Raw genomic sequence first — 5,298 nt, 5'->3', positions numbered from 1 at the left:
TCATCCCTGAGTTAAGTATGTTTCTCAATAATTAGATTTTACAAGCATAGAAGCAAAAAAAAAAAAAAAAAAAGAAAAATGATATGCTAGCATCATTGTATATGTCACTGGGAATTATTTTAGTAGATTATTTGGTGCTATGTTTTGAACACCTTCTAGATAATAAATTAGAAAAAATATGGAAAATAAAAAAGCATTCTTGAGCACTTTTCCAAGAAATAGCCTTATGGCATATGTCACTGTATTTCCTTATAGGTTTACTTCATTGTATGAGTCTATGTATATGTGTGTGATGATTCTATAATTAAAACTTATTACATATATAGTCTTTATTTAAATTTATTTACTTGATACTATCTTATATGAATTTTCTAGGCTATTATGGGTAACTCAAGATCATGCATGCTTAATGACACATAATAATGTCTCATAATAAAGATGTATGTATGGTTTTATATAAGTTTTACCATATTATATATGTTTAAATAGTTTTAAAATTTGTTATACTGAACATATTTTTTAATTAAATAAACCTATAATAATGTGAGCATGTGTGAAAATCGATAGTTCTAAATAGAAACTGCGTAATTTATTTTTTAAATGTTGTAGCAAATTATATACTTTCCTCAAATGTGTGACTATGTTTCCTTTACTATCCTGGCTATCCTTCAATATTTTCATTAAAAAAGACTGAAATTTGATAGGTGAGACTTCTCAATTTTGTCTTAATATTTTTCATTAGTTCAGTTAATATTACTGTTGAGCATTGTTCTTATACTTGCTCAATATGTGATCTCTTCTTTTTGTTTTTGTCATAAAAGATTATAGTTTCTTTTGTCAATTTGAATGAAATATTCATTATAGAGATAATATGGCTTAGTTTAAAATATATATTATGTATATTTTCCCCAATTTATTGTTTAGACACTTGAAGTTAAAATGGAAATAGGGAGTGATCTGTCCAGTGTACTCTGTGTTTATGAATTATTCATGAGGATTCTGAACATTGTAAAGGTATTAAGATATTGGTTAAAATATGTTAAAACTAGTGTCATTACTTGAATTTTGTTAAATATCACTTCTATATTTTCAATAACTACAGGCATTGCCTTTGTATGTACATGTATATAGATTTGTATGACATTTATATCTGTCATATAGATATAGATATCTATACTTAGTTTTAGAAATAATTAAATAATTCTATTTATCTTTATAAATTAGTAAAACTTCAATAGATGTAAACCTCGCCTGTAAAAAGAATATATAATATAAAACATGATTCATTGCAGAAAATCTTACAAATCTAAACTATATAATTATATATGTAATACAGTAGCATTAATAATTTAACTTCAAAGGAATGAAATTATACTATATTAGCAATAACTAAAATTGAGCTCACTGCTTTTTACACCTTGTGATTTTTTAAAATTTAATTTTATTAGTTTCAAGTATATAGTAAATTGGTTAGACAATTACATAGTTTATAAAATGATCCCCCTAATTGCTCTTTCTCTCCTCTGGCTCTCCATTAGCCATTACATTAATGCTAACTGCACTCCCTGTGCCGTGCTCCCTATACCCATGACCATCTATCAACTACTAATTTGTACTTCTTTAACCCTTCACCCTATTCTCTCAGCTCCCCAACCCCCCGCCCCTCTGGCCATCACCAGATTATCCTCTATATTTGTGAATCTGTTTTTAATTTGTTCTTTTTGTTCCTTAGATTTTGCATGTAAATGAAGTCATATGGTATTTATTTTTCTTTGTCTTACTATTTTCACTCAGCATAATAACCTCTAGGTCTATCCATGTCATTGCAAATGGTAGGATTTCATTTTTTTTTAATGGTTGAGTAATATTCTAATGTATATATGAACTATAACTTTCTTATCCATTCGTCTGTTGATGGACATTTAGTTTCCTTCCATATCTTGACTATTGTGAATAGCACTGCCATGAACATAGGGGTGCATAGATCTTTACAAATTATTGTTTTGGTTTTCTTTGGATAAATACCCAAAAGTACAATTGCTGGGTCAAAACATATATCTATTTTTAATATTTTGAGAAACCTCCAGACTGTTTTCTATAGTGTCTGTTTTGCAGCCCTACCAATAGTATATGAGAATTTGCAGCCCTACCAATAGTATATGAGAATTCCCTTTTATCCACATCCTCTCCAACACTTGTTTTTTGATTTATTGATGGTAGCCATTCTGACCAGTATGAGGTGATATCTCACTGTGGTTTTAATTTACATTTCTCTGATGATTAGTGACCTTGAGCATCTTTTCATATGTCTATTATCCATCCATATTTCCTCATTGAAGAAGTATCTGTTCAGGGCTTCTGACCATTTTTTAACTGGATTGTTTGTTTTTTTTGTTGTTGTTGAGCTGTATGAGTTCTTTATGTATTTTGGATATTAACCTTCTATCAGATGTGTATCATAAGCAAATATCTTCTCTCAATCAGTTGTCTTTTTGTTTCGTTGATGGATTTTTTTTGCTGTACAAAAACTTTTTAGTTTGGTGTAGTCCCATTTGTTTATGTTTTAATTTTTTCTCCTTGCCCAAGAAGATATATCTGAAAAGAAATACTGTTAGCAATATCAGAGAGTTGACTGCCTATGTTTTCTTCTAGAAATTTTATGGTTTTGAGTCTTTCTAAAAGTTTTTTTCCTACAGAAAGTATGTTAAAAAACAAGACAGCAGCCCAAAATGAAGTCGTTTATACTAAGCTCCATATCACCATATTGAGATTCAACTTAATTACAGTTTTGGCTTTCCCCTAAATGGACTCTTAAACTAGTCAACCTGAAATCACCTGATCAGCACTTGTTAGATCATTTGCCTGATAGACCTCTGTCATTTCCTATAATGAAAATAACCTTAAAATAATTAACTTGCTTTTTGACTAGTATAATTTCTTTATTCCTGCTCACTTCTGCCTATAAAAATTTTTCATTTTGTACAGCTCCTTGGAGCTCTTTTCTATCTATTAGATTGTATACTGCCCGATTTGAATCAATTTTTGCTCATATAAACTCAAAACTTGTAGTATGCTTCAGTTTCTTTTCAACAGATATATTTAAAATAGTTTTAATCTTAATGTATCTTAACAGAATACTAAAACATAAAGCAAGAGATATAAATGTATGAAGTTTATCTTTATTATTTTAAAGATATTTTTGAAAATTTCCCCCTTTTCTGAAAACTAACTGTAATCATTAGTTGTATGAAATTCTAGCAGCCAATTTAAATGTAAAACAGTAGTAATTGGTTTAAAAAGAGTGGGACATCAGGCAGCTACAAAGAAATCATTTCTTTATCCCAGTAAATTCTGGATATATGTATTTATGTAAAAATTGAGACAACTTCTTTACCCAACTACAGGCTAAATATTATAATAAAATAGATTTTTTAAATTTGTTTTGCAAAGTATCTGCTCTTCTAGTAGAGTGAGGCAGATCGCAGCGTGAACACATCCTACAACATGGTGGTTGCCAGTCTTTGAAGGCCTTGAAGCTAGATACCATTCGGCCCCACCTGGATGACAGGAGCAAGTCCTAACATTATGGAGAGTCGTGTGGTCACTCTGACTTAACATCAGAAGCTCCATAGGACCTCTGTAGTACCTCCATAGGGCAATATTCTCAAAAGGAAGATGAGTTTTAAAAAGTCCTACAGAACTGCAGAAAAAGAGACCAGAATGTTTGAAATTTTGCTCTGTGTAGAGCAGAGCTTATGGGAACACATACTGGTTTCCTGAGGTTCCTAACCAGAAGTCATTATTTATGGAAGAGATGGAAGCCAAAATTTGTGCTTCCTGTGTCACCTGAAAAACCCCAATTTAAAAAGTTAAAGTATTGTCTATGGCCATGCCACCTTGAACATGCCGGATCCCATCTGATCTTGGAAGCTAAGCGGGGTCGGGCCTGGTTAATACTTGGATGGGAGACTACCTAGGAAGACCAGGTGCAGTAGGCATAAAAAAAAAAAAAAAAAAAAAGTTAAAGTTTTAGATTGCTGGGTCACACAGGGAACAGGCAGACGCAAGCCCCAATCAAACCCTTCAACATAATTCACTTTTATTGAAAAAGAAAAGTGTCAAATTATTTTTAAAACTGATGTTACAAGCAAAATAATACTTGCTATTAAAAATTACTAAATGCCTAAGGAAAAATATCTATCATTACTGATGCCCCTTTCAGTAGGGAAGAGAAGGCTCTGTAAAATCAGACTAAAAAATATTGGAAGAAAATCAGAGGTGGAATACAAATTATATTTATATTTTATCTATTAAGATACAAAGAGATACCAAATTAAAACCAAATTTGACTTAGATAAGAAGAAACTTTATTATAAGATTCTTTCAATAGGGAAAGGAGACTCTTGCAGTAAGGAAATTCTCAAAGACTAAGGGAGAAATGCCTCAGGGAAGGGATGGGTGAGCTCAGATCTTGTTTGCTGAGACCTTGGGAAGATAATTGTTGATAGATTAAGAGAGACATTAAAAACTACTATAAAGTCACTTTGTGACTATGATGGCACAAAGGGTTCCTTGAAAAATAATAAAATGTGTCAAATATTGCAATGACAGGAAATAGTGTGGTTAGGCGCATAGGCATAAGGACAGGGCATGACACGGCACAAACAAGTTACAGTGTAGGAAATTAAGATAAAGTTCTATTCTAGTCAAGCCACTCTAAAATTATAGCAAGCATAAATATGGATCAGCCTTGGCAGTGAAGTTTGAAAATTTGGCACAATAATAAATGATTACCAAAATTGATTAAGTTTAGAAAGAACCATAAAGTATGATAAATTAACAATATAACAAAATGTTAAAACAAAATAGACACTGCAGAAAAATATATTAAGTAGAAAATAGAACATTAGAGGGGGAAAAAAGTAAAAGACATATTAAAAGGATAAGAGCCATAGCGGATAAAGTGAAAATTTCAATATATACCTAACTGGCATTCAAGAATGCAAAAATAGAGAATGGATGAAAGATAATATTTAAAGAAATAATATCTGAGAATTTTCCTCAAGTGGTGAATAGGACCAATCCTCATATTCAGAAAGCACAACAAATAACTAGCAAAATCAGTAAATCTGCTGACCATCTAAGACAATTGGAAATCCTATAAATCCTCAGAAAGAAGGAACAAATTACCTGGAAGGAAATACCAATTAGACTAAGAGGTGATTTCATAAAAATAACACAAGAAGCCAGAAATACTTAATAAAAATCTTTTTATCTACTGGAGATAAAGTCACTTTC

General features: G+C 31.0%; 1 pseudogene; it reads left to right on the top strand.

Annotated features, from left to right (window-relative positions):
* The first annotated feature begins 3,879 nt into the window (after window positions 1–3,879).
* On the top strand, window positions 3,880–3,998 carry LOC112481406 (annotated as a pseudogene).
* Window positions 3,999–5,298: the final 1,300 nt, after the last annotated feature.

Source organism: Pteropus alecto, unplaced genomic scaffold, assembly GCF_000325575.1.
Source record: "Pteropus alecto unplaced genomic scaffold, ASM32557v1 scaffold72, whole genome shotgun sequence".
In the NCBI taxonomy this organism is placed as follows: domain Eukaryota; kingdom Metazoa; phylum Chordata; class Mammalia; order Chiroptera; family Pteropodidae; genus Pteropus; species Pteropus alecto.
Note: the sequence above shows the minus strand (reverse complement) of the source record. Positions and strands in the feature narration are given on the sequence as shown.